Below are 16102 nucleotides of genomic sequence, written 5' to 3'. Positions count from 1 at the left end.
AAAAAAACCACATAAATAACAATCCACCTCAGAAAGCACAGAAACCCTAAAACTAGCATACATGCTCGAAATTCCCTAAAACCCTAACCTCAAAAACCTAATCAATACAAGTAAAACAATGGCCTCCTTGATTTGAGACGAAGAACATGGGCAAACTAGCATGCAAGCATTAAAAAAGGTTCTTCATCACAAACAAGGGACGACAACAGCGGAAATAGGAAGCTACGATGTGATCAACAGCAGAAAATTCACAAATCAACACAGCGTAAAACAGTGGAAACAAAGAAAAGAAAACTTACCAGCAGAAACAGCAGCAGAAAGGACAAATCAGAAATAAAGAAGAAGCAAACGTAATGAATGCTAAGGCAGAGAGAATTTAAGGGCTGAAGAACAAGGAATGAAGACTGACAGAGAATGAAATAAATTTGTAGGGAGAATGAAATTAATTCTCTTTCTCTCCTTAAAATACCCGAAAGAAAGAGAAGGAAATTAATGGAGGAATGGGAAGCGTGCCCATTAAATGAGCAGTTAAATGCACGAATAAGAGACGTGCCCAAGTATCTAGGAGAAGTTATTAAGAGAGATGGAAAAATATGCAACGACTGTTTTCTTCAATGCACCCACTAAACATTCAAGCCCGAAGAAAAGGGGCAAATTGTGTGTACATATCTCACCATCAAACACGTGTATATAGGAAGACATGTGGAAAGCATGCAATCCAACACATCAAAACATGATGTACCGCGGAACACCAAATAACTCCCGAAGAGTTACTTTATCCCATCCCCAAAAGGAGCTAAGATCAACGGTGAAGAGAAAGTTAGCTGACACGGATGTGACAGGGGCAGAAGACACTTGTCTGACACGAGCAGGCGCCTTAACTACCCGCATTAAACACTCTGAGCAGTATACGTGTCGATCAACCCGTGGAACGAACGAGGATGGTTCTGCGTGATCAAGTGATGAACGAAGACCTCCGCGGGACGGACACGAAACACAAGAAGATAAGGTTTCAACGGTCCTCAAAGATGGGTCCCAGACTCTAACCCTATAAATACCCCCTCTCCACCAAGAGTGAGGGGGATCGGAAAAATCAGGGAGAGAAGGGGAGATAAGGAGAGAGAATAATTGTGAGTGTAACTCTTTTACAATAGATAGACATATGTAAACTCCAAAGTCATTCGACTATCCTTGTAACTCTCAAATACATAGTGAAACAACAAACCCCGTGGACGTAGGCCTTTGTGCTGAACCACGTAAACCCCAGTCTCATTTACATTTCAGCACTTTACGTTCGTCTAAAACTCCATGAATCTCTATTTCTATGTTTGGTCTTCTTTATTTTTACTCAGGTCCCGTACTCAAACGCCTCGCACGGTGTTATTAGATGAGACTGTGATAAACCCGAGGATTTTGAGCCAAGAAATCGGCACAAATGTATCATCAGTATGAGTCTGTCTAGATTACGAACTTTGGTTGTGAACACGTAGATGCCTTCGTGATTTAAGTGTTTATAATATCCTCTCCGTTTTTCTCTCTAATTATCTGTCTAGTCTCTTGTGTTAAAAGGCTAGTGATGGAGGGAGAAATTAGTCAAGTGTTAAGCCTACTTAAGCAATGAGATGGTAGAAATGGCCAAATGAATAAGGATGAGAGTAATGAGGTGGGTTTACTTAACCTAACTAATCGTTCCAACTGCACATATGATAGCTAGTGTGCATATATACATGTTGGTCCCAGATCGTATTGTTATTATTATCATTATCATTGTGTAGTGTAGACCCCCGTGGTAGTGGTTAAGGTGCATTTCTGTTTCTTTTGTCCACCTTCACAACCAAAACACCATAGTGAATGTGCATTTCTGTTTATCTTTTGCCCAATCTGTTGAAAAACAGCGGGAACACAGCCGCAGGGGCTGCAAGTTGAGCAAAGGTTGCACCATGAAGTTGACCATTGTGACTGAGAATACAAGATATCTCCTTTATATTTATAGTCCAACACCGTCCCTTCTATGTATATAACCCACAAAAATATAATCATTTATTAAGTACTCTCTGGAAAAAAGTTATTATCATTTTTCTAGTTGTAGATACTTAATCACCACCGACCACGTGTTCATGGGACTAAGCACGTGGAGACCATACAACACGAGAGCATCAAAAGAGGATGACACGGTTGACACCCCAACAATGCCAAGGGTCCAAAAATATCATGAATCAAGTGGCCATCAAGATTTGTATCTAACAGTCGGAAACTGAGGTGTACAGGATGGGAAGTTACCTGCGAAGCACACGAGCAGTACATAATTCAGCTTTACCCCATCGGGTTTTCCCATGTTACTTTAAAGTTCACTCCATTCAGCTTAAAGCCATGAAGCACACCCACCCATATGGAGGAATGTAGGGGTAACATTTTTGCACCAAGCATTTTGCCTGTTCAAATTATAGGAATGGACACAATTATAATGAAGCATTTTGATGGCATCATAGCTTAGTGCACTAGTTAGTTTTAACCGATGCTCCATGATATAATCATGGGTATCTCCTTTGAAGAAGCAATATGTTTCGCTCCTCCATTGAGTCTTGATCCACGTCCTTTCTTAGTTAAATCATTGAATATAATTTGGTTAGTGAATTTTTGAAACAAAAAGTTAAAGGGCTTATATATTTGGTTGGAAAAAGAAAAACGGGGAAAAGATGTTTGTATCAACGCCGTTAAATGGTTTGGATTGGTTCTAACTAATTCCGAAATTACTATCAAGTCCCTTTGAATAGTTAAGTTATGAATCGGGTTATACTACTTCTTTTTCTAGAAAAGAGGTAATATCATCTTTTTCATTTAGGTTAAAAATAGGTTAAATTAATGTGAACACCGAAATAACGAAGGTGTCTTCGTGTCCACAATCAATATTCGATGTATAAGTAAAATATAATAGATTGAATGAATATAATGTGAGAACAAATAAAAAGAGACCACGATATGCATCGAAGCCTATCGTTGTTATGCAGATGCTTAACAAATCAAACATAATCGATCAGAGTGCATGAACTGATTTAGATAACGTTAATAAAGACATTGAATGTAAATACGACGATGGTAATGTAAGTGTATAAAGTAAATGAGACACTGATTTATGTGGTTCAACACTAAAGCCTACATCCACGGGATGTTGAAAGGTTTCACTATGAATTAAAATAATTACAGAGTTTAAGTCAAATGATTTTGAGTGGAGGATGGAGATCAAATTACATGGTTGTAGTTCATACCCCCTCTCTCTCTGTATGAAAATAGTGTACACCTTTTCCTAAGGTGTAGACTATTACATGGTTTAAATCAAACGATTTTACTATGGATTATGGATTATTTTAATCCATAGTAATTTTGAAAATAATTACAGAGTTTAAGTTGTAAATAATTACAGAATTTAAGTCAAATGATTTTGAGTGGAGGATGGAGATCAAATTACATGGTTATAGTTCATACCTCTCTCTCTCCTCCCCCTCCCCAAATGCTTCATTTAAGTATGAAAATAGTCCACACCTTTTCCTAAGGTGGAGTCCTATATTTATTGATTATCGGGTGGGTCCCCCGATACAGATGTCATCGAAATGTCTTGATCTGTGTGCCAATCCGGTTGAGGTGCGCGGTGATATCCTGAAGATGTACAGCGGGATGAGCTCAACTCTTCGGTGAACCTCTCTTCTATCCACTCATATTCTGCCACGTATGAACTTTCACTTCGCATTTAATGTGGGTGGTTGGATAATCCCACGCCTTAGATAGCTGTTAATGCAGTCTTGTCTCTTCAATATCAGTTGAACTGTATCTGGGACTTCCAATTTGAATTTATCTATCTTGCATGACTAAGTATACAAAGACACCCTTCCAACACTCCAAGAATCTTACCCCGACGGCCTTCCTCCATAGTTTCTTTTGGTAATTTCATTTTTTCAAACTTCTCATTGCTAACATCCAAGGAGATTATGAAGGGTATCCTACCACCAGTGTGAGCTAACCAATGCGGAGATCCATCAACAAGAACTCCAGCATTAACAGAAAAATCCTAAGGAATTGGTTGAATGCTTTTTCATGAGTTAGATTCCAAGGATTTGGTATATACCCACTCCATAGTATCACGTTCAATATTATATATATTTTCATTATTTCTTTTCACCTCCACAGTTTCGAACATTTTGTAAGTATCAATCTTATGATCATAACCAAAAGCGTACATGCCGGTTTCCATTACAGAACAATCATTTGGCGACTTAGGTATTTGTTTGTATTCTCTTGTAACTGGGTTCCAAAGACAGAGAAATCCCTTATCACCGTAGTACTCATTATCCCTAAACGTTAGGAGAACCACACCATTACAAGAACCCAACAATCCAACACAATTTAAAGAATTGAATGGGCAATACATTTCAACAGCATTATTATCTTTAAATTCTTTCAAAGAGGTGGAGGATACTAATGAATCATATTTTGTGGTGTAGATTTTCTTCTCAGAAGATATGCATATGTTAGGATTATTATTTCCAGATGTAGTGGTAAGAGCAAGATAGAAAGTGGGATTTAACAAATTCAGGATTTAAAATAAGTTTAAGCCAACTCTTGCAAACACGCTTACATGCAAGTAACGATTTCGCTGGCAGTCTCACAAGGATGTCACGGTAGATTTTTCCTGGAATACTTGACATTATTGCTGCTGTGCTTCTTCTTCCAAACCCGTTTCTGATTTCTTTGAAGAGTGAGAGAGCAAAATTCAGGGTTAATGGGTCTTAGAGATTAGAGAGACTCAATAAATTCAATTTTCCTGTGTTATATTGGGAGATTATAGGGTTTATGTAAAATTCTGATAGCCGCAACTGCCTATGCTTCTTTTTGGTATAACAGTCTTTTATTTATGGGTTTCCTGGTTTAGGGTTTATCCGGGTCGGGTACCCAAAGCAGGCATAATCTCAAAATAAAATTTATCGCCCAAAAAAAGTTATTCAAGTCTGTATCGAAAGCGTCTTGAGATGTCCCCTAATTAGGTGTGTTCTCATGTTCCTCCAATTGTGTGATGCCATGTGGCACCAATCTTTTTCCCATGCACATCTTTGTTATCTCATTAATATAGTAAACGTCTTTCATAGCATAAGAGTCATTGCTGAACCACGTCAGGCGTCGTTGATGTACTATATATGGATTTGAGAAATCTATATGTAGGAATATTAGGCAGCAGCCACATTGGGGTAAGACTCTTTTAGCTATATCCATTCCATATTGCCATATTGGGAAATCTCTACTTCAGTGGTAGAAACTATCCGAGCCCTTCCACCACCAACTTTTCCTGTAGAGGTAGTGAAACTTGAATAAGTAGAGAACGAACATATTATTGTACTTGGTCTGTTGCTGCAAGTCGTACAAAACAAAATCGATATACTTTTGCAAATGAATTGTGTGGGCATGAAAATACCGTGTTGACCATATAATACGACTAAATATAATAGTAACTAAAGTGCCATGCAAAGAGTGATCATTAAATGTGATATTTTATGCACATAGTTTCGTAGCTTGCAGTATGAAAAGGTAATATTTTTCCATCATCCTGGACTGATACATAACTGGATCACCAAAAAATAGATCATAGTGTTATCACGTGGATGCGAAATATGGCTCGAGATAGAAAGTACTACAGAATCACCACATGCACAAATCAAAACTCAAATAAAGATTTTAGAACAAAAGACAATTATTTCAGAAACTTTATGGTAACTTAAATGTTGAAACCAACATCCAATTTCAACACAAAAGTAACAACAGTGTCAGCAGTGGAAGTCACAAACTCCTCTTATTTAAAGGTGTATTACTGGGAATTAACAACTGATCGGAACAATGGAGAGATACATTAAACAAACAACAAGGCTCATTTCCAGTTCTTTTATTGTCGATGGAAGATAGAATTACATCTTAGCTTGATCTCATGTTCAGTTGAGACTTGTACTTCGATGTCATTGCTACCATGATATATATGTCCCTTTTCACATACTTCACATGAGTCAGTACGTCTAGCTCTCATTACATCGGGGTTCTTTGTATTTTCAATTTTTCTAAAATTATCTTAATTTGCGAAATTTCTTCATCTCAACGGGTCAAGAGAATCTCACTACGCATGTCAACCACCCACTTTCAGTTGAATAGATTACTAAAGATAGTACTCTTGTTGTCATACTTCAACATATATTGGTTCATTAGTATCATGGATGAAGTGGAGAAATGGAAATTTTCTGACTTATATCACCATTCATGAGTTCTTCCACAAAAATTGGAATACATGTGATTTTATTTGCAACGTATCTAGGGGTATACCAAATGCCCGAAAGCCCGTGGCTAGATGTACCGCTCGGATCCGAAGGAGCCCATGGGTGTCCGACAACCTGTCATGGGCTTGTCCGGCTTGGCCGATAATTGTAAGTGGGTGAACCCGGGTTTTGTTCAAATATTGGAGTCCGGCCTGTTAGCTTGCCCGGTAGTTTGTTTAGTTACTCGTCCCGCCTGACTACCGATAGCATGGAATAAATTTTTCTACTAGTGTGATGGATTTCTCAAGAACTAAATTTCAAATTTGGACAATTTATTGGGGTTAGAGAAAATTTTGAATTACATTTCACAGTAATGAATATGAATTGCTTGAACTATCATTTGAACAAGTTATACATATATCATCATTCATCATGCCAAAAAAATATCATTATCTCTTGGGTCCGAGGCCTGCCTGGCCCGACCTGGTCTAGCCTGTATTGTTTCACGGGTATGGGCAGGTGATGGGAATTAAATTTTTGTTATTTCCTGACCCGTCCTATCCTGTTAAACTTAATGGGTAGTAAGGACTACAAGACCGTCCGACACGATCTGTGCTATAATCGGGCTTGGGCTGGCCTGCCCAGCCCGATGTTCACCCTTACTTTTGAAACTACCGACTTTTTAATAGTCGAGCAAGTGGATTACAACATCCCATGGAACATTCAAATTTTCGTAGAAAATATCAAGTACGCAATGATGATGCTCAAGTACTACTAAACACTAAATCAATACACTGGAATCGAGTTGGTAAAACCAGTTGAACAAAAGACACAATTGAACGGAATTATTTCAAGTAAAATTAACAAGTTTATTCAATAAAAAGAAATAGCCAATCAAATATAAAATTGGATCATTGTCATGTAAATTAATGTTCTAGTCAAATACAGGTAACGACAGTATAACAACGATATTGAAACATATTTTCCAAATATTAAGGTATTATATGTGTTGTTATAAAAATAAGTCAGCATAAAATGTCAAATTAGCTAGAATAGTGACTCTTTTATGAAATATACACAAAATATGATGTATTATGTCTTGTTATATGGTGTACCTTTGCATGCTATGACGTGCTTTCTTAGCATGTTGTGCTGGGCTGGGCCACGTGTTGTGTTGTGCTACTGTGTCGATTAGGCTAACCCAGCACAACCCACGAAACTAACGTGTTAGACCGTGCTGGGATAAATCACGCGATGGGATGGGTTCAGATTTTACCGTACTGTGATGGGCTGTGCTCGTGCTAGCACAACCCAATTTACACCTCTACCTGCCACTGTTGACCCAGTCTTTTTTTTTTTTGACGGGGGCTACTGATCATACATGAATTTTTGACCCCGTCAATTCGATCAAATTTTGACAATTCTCTCTTATTTGAGGTTAGAGCGGTCTTAGATGGCCGTCAAACCCTAAACTCTTTTTTTACTAGATCAAATCTCAATATAAAAAACCCTAAACTCAAACCCAAACCTAAAACAAAGTTAGGGTGACGAAAAACCTATTACATATAAGCGTATTCCGTCAAGATTAAGAAGAAAAGTTTTAAGATACTCAGATCAATGGAGAACTTACCTTTAGAAACCACACAAAATATACTTTTTCGCTTGCCAATGGTCTTAAAAATACAATCTAATGAAGTATGAAAAACATGGCGAACTTTGGTACCTAAACCCAAAATTGATTTAATCTACGGGACTTTACACCGAAACACGGCTTTGAATGACAATTAAAATGAGTCTTATGCAGATGAAAAAGAACCGGAGTTGAGAGTATACCTCTTATGTGGAATTTACCTATATATGTATAAGAAAAAGATAAAAAAAATAACTTGCTAAGATTCGTAATTATCTTAATAAGCACTATTGACCTTATCTTATCTATAAGGTAGAAACTGTTAGAGCATCGCCCGGTGATAGACGCATTTATGTGTCTATTTTGTTCTCAATTATATATATTGTTAGTGCTCGATTTTGTACTTATTTGATTATTTTATGTTTTTGTAGGTGTTTTTGGAGAAATAAGCTTTTGCGGCAAAATTGGCTCAAAAAGTGGTATTTGCGCTTGTGGGAGAAAATCACTAAAGGCACCCAGCAGCAGGATAAGGGGCGTCATCTTCTACATTTGAATTTTTGCTTTTTGGCGGAAACTTGTTGCAATGAAGTTCAGTTTTGGACTTGATTTTTGGGGGATTTCTGAAGAGACTCAATCGCTGGAAATAGTTTGCATGGACTCATATGAGCAAAACATGCCTGGTATAAGTGGTTTAATCAATCAAATTGGGCCATATCATCAATTGGGAAGAGACATGAAATTGGATAGTGTTCTCGGGTTTCATGTTTGAAACAGGGTTGAATTTGGACGAGTTTTCCATGGATTTTTGTCTCATATTTGGGATTATTGGACCTGTTAACGGAAAACAGGATTGGTAGGGTTCTTACAATCGAGAAGAAAGGAAGGTTCTCATCAGTTATCGATAAAACATAGGATGAAAGTTTTCCGGGATATGGTGGCTTATATTTGGCAGTTACGTCGGAAGCTGGAGAAGAAATATTACCCTATGTTTCGACTCTTATCTACTTTAGGAAGTTTCAACAAACCAGAAGCCGCGTAAAGATAAGAAAGGAAGGGATAAGAGGCCGTGACTTGCAGATAAGAATACGGAAATATAATTGAAATATTTCTCGAAATATCGTGGTTTATGTGTATATATATGAGCTGTATGAGTTCCAGGAGGGGGGATCGGTAGTTTGGGGACCGAGAAGAGAGATTTAGAGCAGCACAGAGGCTCGGAAAAATATCCAGGGAAGCTGCAGGCAAGACTTCCGGAGAAGAAGAAGAACACGAAGAATAGATCACATCTTATAAAACATCAGTCATCTTTTCTTTGTAACAGACACCAAATTGTAACAGTGACGTCCGTAACAGTAATACAACGTTACGAATTTCAGTCTATTATATTTTCTTTAATAAAACACCTATTGAGCCATGGATTATTATTTTGAGCGAATGTTTGACAACATGAGCTAAACCCCAACGCTGGGACGATGGAGGAAACCCTATTTCACAATCGTTTGGTAACTATAATTAATTCTTTATGACTTTTGCACTTGTTTTAATTGATTTATGATTTTTCTTGATTAGTTGTGATTTTGTTTGATGATGTATGCTGGGTCTAAGTACTTTTGATGCGTCATGCTTGTGATTTACATCTAACGCTTTATAAAATCTACTTTTGGAAAAGAAAAGAGTCAACAAAAGAGCTAGAATTGTTATGAATCATTATATGAACCAATTGAATGTGATTAGTGGTGAAATCCGGAGTCTCAGTAACCTCTCGATATTGTGACTATTTTTGTGTACACATTTCTCTATTTTTATTCTTTTCTATTTTTAAGTCTTAAACCAAATCTCTACAAGTCTGAAAAGCGAACCACTTTTACCACTATCTACAAATCACATCAATTTTTGGCGCCGCCGACGCGGATTTGTATTTAGATTTGTTTTAGGTTTATTTTTATTTTTATTATTTTTTGTTCTTTTTTACGCGTTTCGGTATTTTTCGATTCTTTTCAGATTTGGAACGAAGCAACAAGGAAAGAAAAATTGTTATAAAAGGAAAGCATCGCCAAAGAAGGAAAGAAAAGAGGAATCCGAAAGGAGTGAAGAAGAAGATTTCTTATATAGTTATTTTGTTTATTTTTAGAAACTGTAAATAGGATTTTATTTTTGTAATTTTTCTTTTCCTTTTTGGACATTTTTATTTTTGGACTGGACATTATTATTATTTTGAAACCCTAAGGAAGGGTTAAAAATTAAAAATAAACTGTTTGCAGGGAAGGACGACAGTTATGATACTGTCTCGCCCCTCGGGTTCGTACACTGACAATGGAGTCGGTGGCATGAGTCGACTTCAACGGTTCATCGCCCGTATGGTACGGGAGGTAAGACTCTATCCACCCACGAATCCCCCTGTCAGTGGGTTTTATTTTGTGTGACAACTCACACCCCGACAGTAAAATGTTGAACTGGTATTACAATAGCCAATACAACGAATATCCGACTGAGTTTCAAAATGGACGTTACTACTTTAACCATAGTGTGAATAGTGGTTGGGAACATCAGCCTTTTGAAGATTATGTTCCATACCATGGTGAGACCAATTACTATCCACATACGCACCGTTCATATGAGAAAAATTCTTATATTTCTCCTTTAGAAAAGTCTCTCAGGAAATTAGAAGAGTCGACACGTAGGATAGCTGAGATGAATAACTTAGTTTATGACGAAAGAAAACTTTCTATAGAGGAATCCCTCAAGATGATAGCTGAGACGAACGAAAGAATTGCTCGAAATAATCTTAATTTTCAATACAGTGTCTCCAATAATACCCTTGAAAATGAGGATAGTTATTTGCATAAACAGGATGACGAGGATAAAATTGGTTACACTACTTGTTTAGATGAGGTTCAACCATTTTCATGTTCTTATAATGATGATTATGATGAGGATAATGTTGATGAAGAATTTGAAATATGTAGGCATAGTGATCAGGAATTTGTTACTCCAATTAAGCTTTACGATGATAATATTATTTCTAGTTCAAATCCAAATAATTTTAATAATTATTCACTTATTCAAAAGGATGAGGATTTGACTAGAGATACCCCCGTTTTAGACGATGTAGTATTTCCTGTTTACGAAGTCGATAATGGTTTAGAGGAACGAGTTTATTCTGAGAATACTGTTTTAGAGTCCCAGGACTTAGAAACATTAGTCTTAGACGAAGAAGATGAACTCGTAGAGCTTGTAGATATGAGTGAGGATGCATCACCTGAGTATAATCTACACGAAGAAATTGACCATTTTCTGGATTCTGATGATCTAGAAATTAGGGAAATTGTAGCTAGTCTATCTAGAGACACCCAAAACTCTAAGTTTGGGGGTGATTATCATTCTCCTTGTGTTCCCTTTAGCTCTTACAGATATCCCTCACTTGGGACTTGACATATGTTCCTCAACCATTTTAAAAGATTATCTTCATACACGTTTTCCCGAACCTAGTGATGTCCATAAGGAAGTTCATTTGTTAGAAACCCATCCTCTGGTTGATGTGGTTTGCCCAGGCTATGATACCAAGATTGACTTTGTTTTCCCACCAAATATTTAAAAAAAAAAAAAAAAAAAAAAGAAAAAAAGAGAAAAAAAGAAAAAGAAAAAAAGAGAAATTGAGACCAGACCATCAGACCAACTGGAATAAATTCAATAAAGTCGACCACTGGAACCCTTGTATACGCCAGTTGTGTTGACCTAGAGTTAGGATTATCGACCACTGGTACCCTTGTATATGCCAGTGTGTTGATATTAGTTAGACTAGTATCTCAGTCCATTAGGATAGGTTCATTTTGGCGGAGTCCTTCAGACAGATATGAGAAACACCGTTCACCTAGTAAACATCAAAACCATCTATGTTTTTCTCTATATCCATCTTCTTGATCTATCCATGTGATTAGTTTTGACTTCAGATATTGATGTCCATAGTGCGACTATCTGAGTAGAGCTCTGTCACTTATATATGAATTTTAGTATGCTTGAGTGCAAACTCGTGTACAACAATTGGAATTTCGCATCAAGGTACTTCCTCCTGTAGTCAATAAGTATGCCAACCAAGGAGATTCTTTAGTGCCTTCCAAGTTTCTGTGTAGATAGCTAGGGTCTGGAGTAAAGGTTTTGTGGGTATACCTCTAAAAAGCCCTCCCGAGACTATAACTCGGCCACTAGGGACACCTAGGGGTTTAAAGGCTTATTGCATATGATAAATGCAATCGACGATGCCTGCGACAGTGAGTTAGGATTTTATTTTTTAGATTTGATTTTCTCGAGGACTAGCAAATAATAAGTTTGGGGGTATTTGATAGACGCATTTATGTGTATATTTTTTTCTCAATTATGTGTATTGTTAGTGCTCGATTTTGTACTTATTTGGTTATTTTATGTTTTTGTAGGTGTTTTTGGAGAAATAAGCTTTTGCGACAAAATTGGCTCAAAAAGTGGTATTTGCGCTCGTGGGAGAAAATCACTAAAGTCACCCAGCAGCAGGATAAGGGGCGTCATCTTCTACATTTGAATATTTGCTTTTTGGCGGGAAACTTGTTGCAGTGAAGTTCAGTTTTGGACTTGCTTTTTGGGGGATTTATGAAGAGACTCAATCGCTGGAAATAGTTTGCATGGACTCATAAGAGAAAAACATGCCTGGTATAAGTGGTTTAATCAATAAAATTTGGCCATATCATCAATTGGGAAGAGACATGAAATTGGATAGTGTTCTCGGGTTTCATGTTTGAAACATGGTTGAATTTGGACGAGTTTTCCCTGGATTTTTGTCTCATATTTGGGATTATTGGACCTGTTAACGGAAAGCAGGATTGGTAGGGTTCTTACAATCGAGAAGAAAGGAAGGTTATCATCAGTTATCGATAAAACATAGGATGAAATCTTCCCGGGATATGGTGGCTTATATTTGGCAGTTACGTCGGAAGCTGGAGAAGAAATATTACCCTATGTTTCGACTCTTATCTACTTTAGGAAGTTTCAACAAAACAGAAGCCGCGTAAAGATAAAAAAAGGAAGGGAGAAGAGGCTGTGACTTGCAGAGAAGAATACAGAAATATAATTGAAATATTTCTCGAAATATCGTGGTTTATGTGTATATATATAAGCTGTATGAGTTCCAGGAGGGGGATCGGTAGTTTGGGGACCGAGAAGAGAGATTCAGAGCACCACAGAGGCACGGAAAAATATCTAGGGAAGCTGCAGGCAAGACTGCCGGAGAAGAAGAAGAACACGAAGAATAGATCACATCTTATAAAACATCAGTCATCTTTTCTTTGTAACAGACACCAAATTGTAACAGTGACGTCTGTAACAGTAATACAACGTTACGAATTTCAGTCTATTATATTTTCTTTAATAAAACACCTATTGAGCCATGGATTATTATTTTGAGCGAATGTTTGACAACATGAGCTAAACCCCAACGCTGGGACGATGGAGGAAACCCTATTTCACAATCGTTTGGTAACTATAATTAATTCTTTATGACTTTTGCACCTTTTTTAATTGATTTATGATTTTTCTTGATTAGTTGTGATTTTGTTTGATGATGTATGATGGGTCTAAGTACTTTTGATGCGTCATGCTTGTGATTTATATCTAACACTTTATAAAATCTACTTTTGGAAAATAAAAGAGTCAACAAAAGAGCTAGAATTGTTATGAATCATTATATGAACCAATTGAATGTGATTAGTGGTGAAATCCGGAGTCTCAGTAACCTCTCGATATTGTGACTATTTTTGTGTACACATTTCTCTGTTTTTATTCTTTTCTATTTTTAAGTCTTAAACCAAATCTCTACAAGTCTGAGAAACGAACCACTTTTACCACTATCTACAAAACACATCACCCGGTCAAAATCAAAAGTTTTGGTATGTCAAACTTGTTGTTAATATTAGTTGTACAAAATTATGTCTTGATTCATAGTCTACTAAAATCAATATTGAAAAAGGAATAAAGCAGGGTAGTTGAGTATCCTAAATCACCAATTGACCCTTGATGATTGAAGAATAAGAAAGACATCCACAAGAACTTCATCAACAAAGATTTGGGAAGACTGATTTTCCTATTTAATAGTTTCTACCATGCTATCTACTTTGACAATATCGTAAGGAGTTTAGTATTATGATGAAATTGCAAACAAAATAATAACAATGGAATTCAATCTAGTACTTGATGAATCTAGAAATACAAGTTCAAGCAACGGAAGTTCTAAAGGACTTATTGCATAATAGGCTGATGACAATTTATTTTTCAAAAAATCATAATTGCGGATGAAGTTCGTAGGAGACAACTAGTTACGTTCATGTTCACAAATTGATTTTATCATTACACAAACTTTGAGTTTATTAAATATATACATGATGAATAAATCTCTTATTAACTCACATACACGAACCGAATTGGTAAGTTCGTGGTTCGTAGACACTTTTGAATCCTCAAGTACACAACTGATTTGTGTCATACACGAATTGGTTGAATTTTAAGTGGATCCTGGACTCTTTTTATAAGTCAAGTACACGAACCGATTTGGAAAGTTTGCGCACTTATAGATAAGATAAGTTCATGAACTCTAAGACAACAAATTGTTCACAAACTATTTTGACTAGTTCATGAAATGATTTTGTCTTGAAAAGTTATCGAACTCCATTATTTATTGATGGTTCACGAACATGGATAGATAATTATGCACGGGGATTATATCGATAAATACGTGGGTCCACATTTTTATTTGTAACTTAAGAAAAATTTCTTACATGCTTAAATCAATCTATTTTAAGAAGTTTAGTTGGTATCAAAGTAATTTGGACACATGGAAACTAGTTCACGAACTTAGCTTTGATTATAAGTTTCCTAAGCTTGTTGATCATTATAAATAAAGGACTCTTTGCAAACTAGAATCTCAATCCTTGCACTTTTGTTTCCTTGAGGATAGAGTCGTCCTCTAAAGACCTAGGTTTCCTCGAGATATAATTAGGTTGCAACTTTCAAAGTCTTCACTAAGGGATTTGGGAGCCAGTTTAGACTATGTTTTACCCGATGGTTCCTAATATCTGAAATCTTCTTTTGATCATCGTAGTTCTTGTATATTATAAGGTCCATCACTTCTGATATACGGTCATTCAAGAACCACCGATGAGGGAATAAGATTAATAGAAATTACAAAGTTTTCCTTATCTCAGACTTTGTAATCCCACAAGTTTCATATTTGTTCTAGATGGATCTGTGAGGTTAACTCGATTAGGTTTCGATATATCCTTTTGAAAGAGTAAATTATCATAATATTATGTACCCTTGAAGATCCCTCATAAGCAAAAATATTTTTTGATTACCTTAATTGAATATATTTTAGATGAAAATCAACAGGTTATCTGTTAGAGGCTGAAAATGCGGGGGTATAACAACCACACCCAATAATTCGTTTGGAAATCTGTATGGACAACTCCAACATAATTTCGAAAGAATCAACTGGACAGTCAGAATCAATCAAGGAAAGATATTAAAGAGTTATATCTCTTTCTCAAATCAATCAACAAATCAACATGAAGGAATCCGTGAACTGATTGATATGCGAATCACTTGAACAGTACCAAAGACCAATGTCCAAGTGTGAATCAATTTATATCCAACAAACAAGTTCGGATTTCTAAATTGATTGAATTACGCAAAACCTGTGATATTTCAATTATAAAGATAAACAATATAATGCGGAAAATAAATAACACATACACCATAAATTTTGTTAACGAGGAAACCGCAAAATGCAGAAAAACCCCGGGACCTAGTCCAGAATAAACACACAATGATTATAAGTTGTTACACCAATTTCCTACTACCTATTCGGACTAGATGTAATACCTGCTTCAGCTGTATTCAAGCACTTGTAGAACTCCTAGCAGAACACCGATTCTCTTTAGGAATTCTTCTCGTAAATATTCTAGCATAACACAAATTCTATTTAGAAGTTATTCTCGAAAAACTTCTGGCAGAACAAAGTTCTCTTCATAAGTACTCTCAAAAATTAGTTCTACAAATGTTAGTTCTCTTCAAAAGATGCAACAACAACTGATACTTTTCGATCTTTTGTTTTCACAAAATACCGGTTTGATTTCCCTTTAGATGTGAATCAAGGTTTTGGAAATCT

Source organism: Papaver somniferum, chromosome 11, assembly GCF_003573695.1.
Source record: "Papaver somniferum cultivar HN1 chromosome 11, ASM357369v1, whole genome shotgun sequence".
NCBI classification, from domain to species: domain Eukaryota; kingdom Viridiplantae; phylum Streptophyta; class Magnoliopsida; order Ranunculales; family Papaveraceae; genus Papaver; species Papaver somniferum.
This window is presented reverse-complemented; position numbering follows the sequence as displayed.